This window comes from Gopherus evgoodei, chromosome 4 (genome assembly GCF_007399415.2).
Source record: "Gopherus evgoodei ecotype Sinaloan lineage chromosome 4, rGopEvg1_v1.p, whole genome shotgun sequence".
Taxonomy (NCBI): Eukaryota; Metazoa; Chordata; order Testudines; family Testudinidae; genus Gopherus; species Gopherus evgoodei.
This window is the reverse complement of record NC_044325.1, coordinates 136,778,425-136,791,090: the sequence shown is the minus strand read 5'-3', so window position 1 is coordinate 136,791,090 and position 12,666 is coordinate 136,778,425. Positions and strand designations below refer to the sequence as shown.

Here is a 12,666-nt window from a genome sequence, read left to right as displayed (position 1 = left end):
ACTCCACAGGGTCTACACTCTACTATGAACCTCAGGGCTGGCAAGAGGATTTCTGCAGCCAGGCCTTAAAAGTCCTGGGCTCCCTTACCCTGGCTCTAGGTCTGCATCTCGCTCCTGGCCTGTCCCTTTCACATTATTGTTTGCATTTCCCCACGGCATGACCCAGAGAGTCCCACTTTTATGCCAAGTGGGGGCGGGGTGTCTCAAGTTCTTGGATATTAGGGACAAAGGACATAAATCAGGGGCTGCCAAGACAGGAGGAGGAGAAATGCTGATTGTGCGCAGCATGGTTTAGAGATCAGGAGTCAAGTGCGCTTCCTAACTCTGCCACTGACTTGCTGTGTGACCTTGGGCAAGTCCTTTCAGTGCTCTGTGCCTTGGTTTCCCTGTTTCTAAAGAAAAGGGATAATAATACCCTCCCCCTCATGCAGGACTGATGTCATGGAAGTGCCTTGAGATCCTCGGATGGGAAGTGCTAAGGAAGGGCAGAGGCTTAGCAATAGGCCTTAGCTACACTGGAAATTAGCTAGTCACTGAAGCAGCTGCAACCCTGCATTCCACCTAGTATAGAGCAGGAAAGGTGTGATCTGTCCCCATGCAGCTCCCCCTGGTCTCAAGCTCCACTGGTGCAAATAGCATCATTGCTTGCCTGTACTGCGGGATTCACATGGGCACAGCTACACCAGAGGCCGGACGTGGGGCTAATTCCCAGCGTAGCTAAGGCCTTAAATGGAGTCAGACTCCAGTACAGCTGAGAGGACTTGCTGCTGCTCTGACGTCCGTTGCTCTCCACAGCCTGTAAAAGGAAACGCCTCCCCGGGGACTGAGAAGGGAGAGTCTGGTGCGGAACACGTCTTTGTCCTGTGAAACCTGAGGCACTGGGGACATGGCGCCCTTGACACAGTCTGTTCCGTGGCACCTTCATTTCCGGGGGCACATTTGTTTGGATGGCTAACGACTCGGAGGGGAGGTCGCTGCCGTTTGCCCTGGATTTCACTCACTGCATGAGTCTGACTGAAGACCCCAGCACTGGCCTGCGGGGGGTTGTGGGACCTGGTGCACAGTAAGACAGGCAGGGACCTTCCTGCAGGTGGGGGAGGATTTGGCACAGGGCTGGCCGGGGGCAGGGTGCTTTGATAGAATATTACTGGAGAATTGGAGCGACCGGGGAAGAGGGGGATCAGGGTGCTGAGGGCAGGACAAGGGTTTGACCAGTTTGAATTAGGTGGTGGGTAGGGGGCTGGCAACTGGAAGGGGGGCTTCAAGCCACTGGGGAGAGGCCCTCCCCCCTGAGAAGTGCAGAGCCCAATGCCAATGCCGCAGGTGTCCAGCCACGCACTGAATGTGCCGGTGCTCATCAGGTGCAGAGAGTCTTCTCCCCTCTCAGATCCAGGCTGGGTCAGTTTGCACTGTGCACAGTTGATCTTGCATTGAAACAAAAGGGAAGTGGGCCTCCCGGCTCCCAGACCATAAGACGTCCATCGTCTGCGATTGGTGGGAAATGATGTAATGTGCGGGGACCCCGGAGCGTCTGGGATTGGTGGGGGGGTGCTGTCTGTGGTGGCTGCTTCCTCTCTCTGAACCTTGACCTTAGCAGATGAGCTGAGATCAGGGAAACATTTTACTCATTGTGAGATCAGCCCTTCTATTTAAAAAACTCCACAAGTCACACGGCATCCCTAGAGGAACACAAGAGCACTTGTCTCTGGCTGGCAGGTGACCCTCTGATGAGCTGCCTGGCTTTGATCCTTCCAGAAGCCACTGCCCCAAGTGGAATTCCAGGAGTCAGTCAGGATGGCCATTTAAGGTGCTGTCCTTGCATCAGATTAGTCGCCTTGTTTATCTGTTCAGGGAGGACTGAGGGTGGGAGCAGTGGGGAACTCACTAAAGGGAAAGCATCTGCACAGTCCACTGCTGCAGCCTCACAGGCCACATTTTGGGGCTGGACTCCTCAGGTGGCTTTGGCTTGTTGCGCTCCCAAAGCAAATAAAAACATGTTACATGGGAGAGGGGTGTTAGAGCAGAAGGCTGGGATTCCGGACTCGTGGGTTTGAGTCTTAGCTCTGGCAGGAGGGTGTGATCCAGTGATTAAAGCAGGGGATAGTGATTCAAGACTCCCCTGTTCTGTTTTACTTCTGAAGGTAGTGTTACCTAATGGTAAGAGCAATCTGCCTGCAGATCTGCCATGTAACTCTGACAAGTCACTAACCCGCTCTGTTCTTCTGTCTGCCCATATATAAAAATGGGGCATGAACCTTTACCTACTTCACAGGGGGTCAATTTCACAAAGCGATCAGCTGAAGAAAGAAAATGGGATTTGGTCAAGCAAAGCCTTGTTTTTTTTATAATTTCAAACTGTTTTGTTTGGGTTCCAACCTTTGACAACGTTTTAGTTTAAATCAACTCAAATTTCAAACCAAACAGTTGTTTCAAACCCCAAAACAAAGCTTCTCATATTTTTTTAAAAAGTCACATGGGTCATTTCAACAATTTCAAAACTTCTTTTTTTTTCCCCACAGAAAACTTATTTGAGTCAGGCAATTGATCAAAACAGATAATTTCCCACGAATGGTTTCGATGAATCAGCATTTACTGATGGAAAGAAATGTTCAGTCAGAATTTCCCAACCAGCTCCGTTGTCGAGTGCTTTGCGAGGTACAAAGAACCATACTACACTTTTCTTTCTGTTGTGGGGATGGGAGAGGCTGGCGGATGTTCAATGTTAAGTAATGGAGGGTATTAAAATGGGAACGGATCTCCAGGGAATGGTTACACAGGAGATTGCCAGCTCTGTGAAGCTGAGAGAGGCAAAGGACACTGGGCGTTTGACTGTATCTGGCTCCTAATCTTAACGTGGGGCAGCTGTCTACAGCGTGGAGGTGGCTGTAGACAGCTGCCCCATATCCAGGATCAGAGAAAAATCACAGCAACGTGAAGTAAAGTCATCAGCCAACATTTTTCATAGGGATTCTGGGGGATTCCATCTTTGGGTCCCTCACACCTTAAAGAGGCCTGATTTCCAGACAGCAGGTGCTCATCACTTTCTAACTGTCATAGGCCCAGCCACCTTCCCCACACATGACCAGTGGTGACCCTGCAAGCAGTCCTTGCCTCAGTTTCCCCTTTAAAGGGCTTCTTAAATAACCTCCACAAACAGACTTTGCATCCAATATCACCCACTCCTCAGGGTCTGGTTTTATTAACAGATAAGTTCAAAATAAAGTGCTCAAATCCATCTGTTTACCCTCTCATTGGGTCACTTCCAGGCCTTCGCTGCCTGTATTCTCCCTCTTGAAGTCCCAGATTTCTCTGCTGGAGCCTGCTCAATGGCATGGCACGGCACGGCACGGCACGGCACAACCATTCCCCCCTCTTTCTACAGCTTCCTGATGCTTTTTATAAGAGAATCAGCTCAGGTGTGCCTCCCTAGGAGCCAGGGCTCTAGCCCTTAAAGGATCCAGTCACCTTGTTGCACTAAAGATCAGGCTCCTTTACAGCATCTCAAGCTGAAATCACTCGTCACGTTTGCAAATCATGCGGGCGCTCTTATAAGCGTGAAAAGCGTCACTGCTTTCCAAAGACTCTCTGCTGTCTAAAACCACATGTAGCCTGTCCTCTGAATGGAAATGACCCCTCTGGTTGGTGGAAAGGTGTAGGATCTGAGTGGTTTCAGGCTAGCAGGCAACGCTTTTCGTCTGCAACCAAAATGCACCCTTAGGCTTCAAGGATCTGTGTAGGGTCCAGCCGCTTGGGGCAGCGTGCTGTGACCATCGGAGCTGGTGCTCTCACAATGTCTCAGCAGGGCTGCTCATCCTTCAGCTTTTTGAGCATGGTTGCCCCTAACAGGGCCCCGGGATGGAAGGTGAATGAGGAACAAGGATACTGAGGGGAGCGAGGCCTCCAAAGTCCAGGGACGGCTCTAGACATTTCACCGCCCCAAGCACGGCGGCATGCCGCAGGGGGCGCTCTGCCGGTCGCTGGTCCCGTGGCTCCGGTGGACTTCCCACAGGCGTGCCTGCGGAGGGTCTGCTTGTCCCGCGGCTCCACCAAAGCCACAGGACCAGTGGACCCTCCGCAGGCATGCCGCTGAAGGCTGGCTGCCTGCTGCCCTCCCGGCGACCGGCAGAGTGCCCCCCGTGGCATGCTGCCCCAAGCATGTGCTTGGTGTGCTGGGGCCTGGAGCCGCCCCTGCCTAAGTCACAGGGACTCCTCCAAAACGATACCAAGCCCTGCTCCAGGGAACGGTGCCATTTTGCCTCTTTCTGTCACCTTTGATCTGAGCATCTCACAGCACTTCCCAAACAGTAACTGAGCCTCAGGAGGCCCATGCAAAGTAGGTCGGTAGTATTACCCCAACTTTAGAGATGGGGAAACCGAGGCACACAGCGAGGAAGTGGCTTGCCCAGAGCTACACAGTGAGTCAGTAGCTGAGCTAGAAATGGGACCCAGGAGTCCTGGCTTTCAGCTCCCCCCTTTAACAGCTACCATGTTTCCTCGAGCTCTCCCCTTCACGGCATCTGCGCCTTTCAGAAGCCTCAATCTGGCCCAGATGGATTGTCTCGGGAACAGCTGGGCAACCAGTGAGATAGAGGGAAATGTGCTGCAGTCGAGGGGAGCTGGGAATGCAACCCCTGCCCCTTTCTCTCCAGCCCCTAACGGGCACAGAATGTGGGCGGGTCATTTGTCACTAGCTGTGGGGTCTATCGCTGGCTCTGCCCCAGCCTTGCGGTGTGACCTTGGGCAAATCATTTAGGGGTGGACCCTGCAAGGCGCTGAGGGCTCTGGCCCTGATCCAGGACCGAAGAATGTGCTTAACTGTACGCATGCGAGCAGTCTTGTTGACATGATGTGCTTAGCTGGATCGGGGCCACCATGCAAGGACAGAGAGATTCCCTTCCCTGAGGTCAGGGCATGCAAGCCTGGCTCCCGCAATCAGAGCTGCATGGAGACTCTTGTGCCTGCTCAGAGTCCCAGTGAAGTTAATGGGGATCTCAAGGGTCTGCTCGCATGGATCCAGCTGCAGGATCGAGACTGAAGGGCCCAGTCCAGGCAAACACTTGCAATCGGGCAAAATGCTTCCTGTTGGGAGCAGTCTGGCTTCCCTGTTTGCACCCAGTGCAGGAAGCATGCTGGGCAGGGAGCGATTGCCTAGATGGGAATGGAGCAGGAGGGAAGGTCAGCAGGAGGGCACATGTGCTGGGCCAGACCCTCAGCGGGTATAAATCGGTGTAGCTCAGGAACCACGGAGCTGAGTTTATTTGCAGCAGCAGAGGAGACGGAGTGCTGCTGGCTTACACCTAGTGAGGATCGGGTCCTGGGAGTTCAGCCAGAACAGATCCCTTAAACGATGCAAGATTTTTCAGGGCAGCACCCAGAAAACTGGCTTTTTATATTTCAAGCCATTCACAGCTCTTTGGAGAGTTAAAGGGGAACTTGCTTTCACGGCTCCATGTGTCTCTGCAGGCCCTGAGCAAAGAATTGCCCATTCCACAGGTACATTCCTTGCATTCTTCTGTCCATGTGTGCTGGAGAGAATGCTGACCCCTGTGACCATGGGAAAATGCCTCTCTCTGCTGTAGGGGAAGGCAAGGGGTCAGGAGATCAGACATTAATTCTCTTTCATCTTTTCATGGTCCTTAGCAGACACATCCAGCCTGGGCAACTTGGGAGAGCCCCTGGAGAATCAAGGGCAGAAGAAAGCATGTTTCATTCATGATCCACTTCTGCAAAGGTGGCTGCCTTGCACTGGGGCTCAGGACGAGAGAAGAGTGACTTTTTTGGACACCCCTTTTTTTCCACTGAAAAATTCAGGTTTAGGTCAATGGACTTTACATCAAAGCATTTCTGTCCGAAAAAAGCTCCGGCCAATTGAAACATCCTGAGGGTTTCTAAAGGAGACGTTTTAATTTTTCCATTTGAGCAGCTTTTCCTTTTGAATTTTCCTTCTTTTTATTTTTAACAAAAGGATTAAAAAAACCCCCAACCCTTAAAAATGAGATGAACCGCATGGAAGGTCATTCAAAGCCCATGTCTGTTGAGTCCTGGCCTCCCCCTGTATTGGTGCCCAGGATATATTGGCACATCTTGTCCAGAGATGTGATTCACATCCATTGCCTGTTTTCTCAGCCACGGATCGAGATCTCCTTGCCCGCCTTGGAACTGAATCTGCTTCCCTCATGGAATCCAGGGTACGCTGGTGATTCTAGGTCACAGAGGTGGCACAGAATTTGCCTGCATGGCCCCAGTCCTCTCCTCTCTCCCATGGCTAAGTGCGATGCACTAGAGAAGAAGCAGTTCAGTGCATCACTCCCGGAAAAGCTGACGCCAGCTAATCATGTTGCAGACAAGCACACTGAGCGCCGGCTCAGCTGCCCCTGGACAGCTGCTGCTGCTATGTGATATTTCAAGCACCTGCCTGGCCCACATTCTCCCCTTCTGGCCCATTGGACGCAGCCTTGGCTGGTATGCAGGAGAACTCGTGCCTAATTGTCCGTGCTTTGGAAACGGGAATCCCAGAGTTCACTGGGAAGCAGCTACGGTGCCCCAATGGCGTGGCTGTGACCTCCACTTGCTGGGACAGGGGCTTGGCGGAGTTAGAGATGAGCTCCAATGCGATGTGGCAAGTCATTACCAGGCATGTCAGTGATCACGCCGGAATCCTCTAGCCCGCACGGGCCCAGTGATGAATGATCTGTGGAAACAGCTTCTGAAAGCCAAGAACTCCCCCCTCCTGGGCCGCTGTGACTCCCTGCAGGCGGAGGTGTGGCTGTCATGCTGGGGATTCAGGCTGCAAATCGTGAGGTAGGCCCTGAAAGCTGAAGCTAGCACAGGCGGTCTTGGGACAGGCTGGCTGCACAGATAGCTTCGTCCCCGAACAGAGAGTCCTGGCGCTGCGGGACCCTGGTTGATATGTAGATGACCTCGCTGCAATTGGCTCCCGCTCTCCGTTGCCAAAACAAGACTATTCCCCAGCACGGTTTCCTAGCTACGAGGCGCTGTCATAACAGCCGCTTGTGCTCTGGAGATCAGTGTCTAGCAGCTACTGGATGGAGCCCACATCAGGAGATTCAAACCCAAATATGAAAGCTGGGCGCGCTGCCATCGCAGGCAGCAGAACCATGGAGAGGGGGCTGAGCGTGTCAACCGCCCACCCATTCGGCTGGCATTATACCAGAGGCAAGACAGTCAGATGCACAAGCGCCAGCCGCCCTGAGGGAGGGCTCTCTTCTTGGGGCTCCCCTCAGGCGGGAGCAGGGTCGTCTGGGGAGCCCTTCCCAGCACCAGCTGCTCATGCTCCCCGCTGTGTATTTATCCTCATCATTGCAGAGGTCTCCCACCTGTTGCACCAGGAGAGCTGCTGCTGCTGCTTTGGTTTTCAAGGAAGCATCATTCCGTGATGGGTGGGGGAAGCGGGCAGTGCTGCAGCGTTTGATCCATGCCTTCATGTTGCAGGGCTGGCTGGGCCCAGGGATTCAGTTCAGCCTGTTGCAGATCTCTGGCCAGATCGAAACATCAGCAAAGCTCAGGGCTGATAATCATAGAAATGCAGGCCTGGAAGGGACCTCGAGAGCTTATGTAGTCCAAGCCCCTGCACTGAAGCAGGACCAAGTAAACCTAGATCATCCCTGACAGGGGTTTGTGCAAACTGGTTCTTAAAAACTTTCAAATGATGGGGGTTCCACAGCTCCCTGGGAAGCCTGGTCCAGAGCTTAGCTACCCTGATAGAAGATTTTTCCTAAAATCTAACCTCAGTCTCCCTTGCTGCAAATGAAGCCCATTACTTCTTATCCTACCTTCAGTGGACATGGAAAATGACTGATCCCCATCCTCTTTCCAACAGCCCTTAACATATCTGAAGACTGTTATCAGGTTCCCCCTCAGATTTCTTTTCTCAGAACTAAACATACCCAGTTTTTAAACTTTTCCTCACAGATCAGGTTTTCCAAACCTTTTAACCTTTTTGTTGCTCTTCTCAGGACTCTCCAATTTGTCCACATCGGTCCCAAAGTGTGGCACCCAGAACTGGACAGAGGACGCCAGCTGAGGCCTCATCAGTGCCGAGTGGGACAATTACCGTCCATTTCTTGCACACAACACTTCTGTTAATACCCCTCAAAATAATATTAGCCTCTTTCGCAAGTACGTCACACTGTTGACTCGTATTCCATGTGTGATCCACTGAAATCCCCAGATCCTTTTCAGCAGCATTACCCCCAGCCAGTTATTCCTTATTGTGTAGTTGTGCCTTTGATTTTTCCCACCTGTGAAGTACTTTGCACTTCTTGTTTTTGAATTTCAGATCAAGTCCCTAATTTATGAAGGTCATTTTGATTTCTAATCCTCTCCTCCCAAGTGCTTGCAATTCCTCCCATCTTGGTGTCTGCTGCAAATTTTATAAGCATAATCTCCTCTCCATTATCCAAATCATTAATGAAAATAATGAATAGTACCTGACCCAGGACTGACCTCTGCAGGATCAGGTACTATTCACTTAATACATGCTCCCAATTTGACAGTGCACCATTGATAACTACACTTTGACTATGCTCTTTCAACCAGTTGTGCACTCACTTTATAGTAATTTAATCTAGATCTCATTTCCCTAATTTGTTTATGAGAATATCACGTGGGACTGTGCTAAAATTATGATATAGCATGTCTACTGTTTCTCCCCACTAGGCCAGTAACCTTGTCAAAAAAGAAAATTAGGTTGGTTTGGCATGATTTGTTTTTGACAGATCCATGCTGGCTATTCCTTAATACCATCTTATCCTCTGGGTGCTTACAAATTGAGTGTTTAATAATTTGTTCCAGTATCTTTCCAGGTATCCAAGGTAGGCTGATTGGTCTATAATTCCCCAGGTCCTCTTTGTTCTTCTTTTTAAAGATAGGTTCTATGTTTGTTCTTCTCCAGTCCTCTGGGACCTAACTCATCCTCCATGAGTTCTCAAAGATAATCACTAACAGTTCCAAGATTGCTTCAGCTAGTTCCTTAATTACCCTAGGACGAATTTCAACAGGCCCTGCTGAATAGAATACCTCTAACTTATCTAAATATCCTTTAACCTGTTCTTTCCGTTTTGGCATGCGTTCCTTCACCAGTGTTGTTAATATTAATTGTGTTAAGTATCTAGTCACAATGTATCTTTTTAGTGAAGACAAACAAAATCGGCATTAAACATCTCCACCTTCTTGATGTCATCAGTTATTAGTTCTTCTTTCCTGCTGAGTAGAGGGACCTACACTTTCCTTCATCTTCTTTTGTTTCTGTCTCGCTTTGGGCTGTTTGCAGGTCAGGAACACGAGAGTTAAGCAGGGCCGGTGCAACCACTAGGCAAACTGCCCCCCTGCGCCACGCCAGCTCCTCCATGGCTGGGGATCGCCGCCCCTGCAAGTGGTTTGCTCTGGCTCTCCAGTGGCTCCAGAAGGTGGCTCCTCCCTGCTAAGCTGCTGCAGCAGCCCAAGCCTGGCAAAGCCAGTGAGTGGACTTGGGGTGGTGGCCACCAGGGTGGGGTGGGGAGGGCTTGTGAGGGGGCTGTGCATTCTCCAGGTGAGTTCAGGGGGCGGGGAGGTGGGAACCTGGTCTGGGGAGCAGGCCCTGGGCATGGCTGACCCCTGGGCAGCCTGGCTCTGGGGTCTATAAAGGCTCATTGGGATTTGTCCCTCAATGAACCGATGCGGGGGGAGGGGGGCAAGGTGGAAGTTTCGCCTAGGGCGCAAAATATCCTTGCACTGGCCCTGACTAAACCTGAGAATAGAAAATGTCAGTCACAGATTTTTTGATGTGCCCTGAAGTTTGTCAGACATTTAGTTGCAAAAACTTTGTAGTAAGGGTGAGTAAACTGTCTTGCTGAATACAACATTAAATATTATGGAATACATGATGCAGCTCTTCTCTGTTTTACATTTTCTTAATTAGTATTTCTAAGCTTATTTTATATTTTAAATGTACTCTGAAGCCTTCATAAAGTAATCATTCCAGATTACTACATATTTAACTCACTGAAACAGACATTATTTTAAATAATCAGTCACAGTGGTTTAGTGTGTTCATAACAATGTTCATTGCTTTTAGAAAAAAGTGTGATCTCCATAACAATACACGTTTATGAAATTTCACCAACTTTAAAAAATCTGTTTCCAAAGATTTTAGGCATAACAAATGATTTTATATCTTACTAAGGTACTGATTTTGCTGGAGGGTTCTCTTAAAAGTCAGATAGTCAGAAGCAAAGAAAGGGAAACTCTTTGTCCAGCTATCCAGAAGCAAAGAGCTTTAAGAGCTCTCTTCAGTGGGAGGACAGTGAAGGGAGAAATGGATAGACAGAAAGGACAGGAAGACTTTGGAAGTAAGTATTTTTAATATAGTAATTAAAATGTGTATGTTAGATAAGGGTGGTCTTTTGAAGAATTTATTTAAAAAAAATATATCTGAAGAGCCAAGCATTTAAGACTAAATATGATTGTGCATCTAAAAATCTACGCAAGGATTTTTGAGAGATGTGATTTTATAATCTTCACCAACTCACCAATGAAATATTTTTAAAGCAAATTTTAAACTAAGGTCCTGTAGAGTAACATGTTCTGAGTAAATATTACAGTCATGCACGACTGTTTTTGTCAGTACATTCAGAAACTGACAGTCTGTACCTGGGGGTTGGCAAATGCCTGTTAAATGGCTTCATTACCCCTTGAATGGCTCTTTAACAGTGTCAGTGTTGTGCTAATAGGTCTGGCCGGCTGGAGGCTTTTTCCTCTTTAAACTACTAGATCCCCTTCCCAGGAAGACTTGTAGTCTGCAAGAAGGGTCAGAACAGGGATAGGAAAAGCAGGAGTGTGGACACTAACACCCAGTGGTGCCCCAAATTTTCAGGTGTCCTACCCAGCTGCCTATGCCTAAGGATGGCCCTGGGCAGGGCCACCTAGAGGATTCAGGGGGCCTGAGGCAAAGCAATTTCAGGTGTCCCTTCCATAAAAAAAAATGGCAATACTATAGAATACTATATTCTCATGGGGGCCCCTGCGGGGCCCGGGGCAAATTGCCCCACTTGCCCTCCCACCGGCGGCCCTGGCCCTGGGCGCTCCCAACCACTTGGTGTGTAGGCAACTGCCTAGTTTGCCTAGTGGTTGCACCGGCCCTGGCCCTGCCCACCTCTCACATGGCCTGCGGGGGAGACATCAACTCTTCCCCCTTTGCAGGAACATCTGGGTCTCTGATGTGGTTCTGGAGCTGCAGTGTACTGTGTTGGCCTCTTCCCCGATGGGGAGTTTGCTGTTGTATGTTTAGTGCTGGTGAAAGGTGACAGATTGACACTGCTGGAGACTGGGGTCCCCTCATCATCCCCAGAGAGGGACATCATGGGCAGAGGCTGGGCAAGTTCCCCCTACAGTTCCCAGCCCATGAATACACCTCCGTTGAACTATGCCTCCTCTTTATGTTTAGAGCTGAGTCCAGCCTAAATGACTCCTTGAACCTTTGGCCTCTCTGCTGCCAGGCTGCCAACAAAAGGGTCAACCCATACCAGTCGTGGGGGTGGATTTGGGATGTGGACACCTGGCCGCTAGGATCAGGGTTGAGAACTGCCAGACTCGTTACATATAGGCCTTGGACAGTCGCTCATCCACTGGGAACTGGCCTGAGACCAGGAGCAGCTGTGTGTTTGTATTTGGACAGGGCTATTTCTCTCACTCCCTGGTGCCCAATCAGGTCACAGGGTTTGCTCTCCCTCCCTTTCGTTGCCTGCCACTAGCACAGACTCAAACCCTGGGAAATCCAACGTCCGGCCAGCGTGCTGGCTGTTCCCCCTGCTGCAGCCCATCACGCTTTGCCGGGTAGCGGGTCTTTATGTCCTTGGCGGGGGCTCTGCGTCTCCAGCTCAGCAGCCGCAGCGCTACTGTCTGTGCCTCGCGGTGCGCTGCATGTTGCCCAGACCCCTGTCTCTTCACACACATAGGCTGTGGGGAGCTGGGAGTTCTGCTGCCGGATGGACACCAGCTTCCAAGGAGGAGATGCAGATGCACTTTGCTAATCACCATGTGCTAGGAGCTTCCCAAACGATTTCCCTGCCTGGCTGCATTGCCAGAGCCTTTGGAGTCAGGGCTGCTTTTGTATCTGAGTGCAGGGCGGCAGGGGAGCTGAATTTCTCTGTTTATAAAGAAAGAGACCTTGTGCTGGATTTCTCACTCAGCTCCACTCATCCAGCTCAGTTCTGACTTTTTCCAGTCCCAGAACCCCACAGAGCTCTGCCAGTGCCCCTCAGTCCTGACCCCTTGCAGCCCGAACACTATAGTCTTGCCACCACCTCTGCCAGTTCACCTGTCCTTGGACATGCTTCTCTACTGTGGTTGTTCTCACCCAGTGATGAGGGTAGTGGAGGCGAACTTCCCTGGATATGGCAGCACTGACTGGGGAATCACAACTCAAGAGGAAGCAGTTTCCACAATCCCAGCTAAGCCTCTCGTGATATGAAAGCCTCAGAGTAATACTGATAGAAATTCCATTCCCAACTTGTCTCCCACTATCCCCAGGGCTGGCGCTTCCATTTAGGTAGCCTAGGCAATCGCCTAGGGCGCCAGGATTATTGGTGGGCGGCATTTTGCCGGAGGGGATGGCAGGCAGCTCCGGTGGAGCTGCCGCAGTCGTGCCTGCAGACGGTCGGCTGCTCC

The 12,666-nt window shown here is 50.6% G+C and overlaps 1 long non-coding RNA gene across 1 annotated transcript; it reads left to right on the top strand.

Annotated features, from left to right (window-relative positions):
- The first annotated feature begins 792 nt into the window (after positions 1 to 792).
- On the top strand, positions 793 to 9,472 carry LOC115650817. Its single transcript, XR_004000225.1, has 3 exons — positions 793 to 1,063; positions 2,520 to 2,655; positions 9,293 to 9,472. It is a non-coding gene; the product is annotated as an uncharacterized LOC115650817 (long non-coding RNA).
- Positions 9,473 to 12,666: the final 3,194 nt, after the last annotated feature.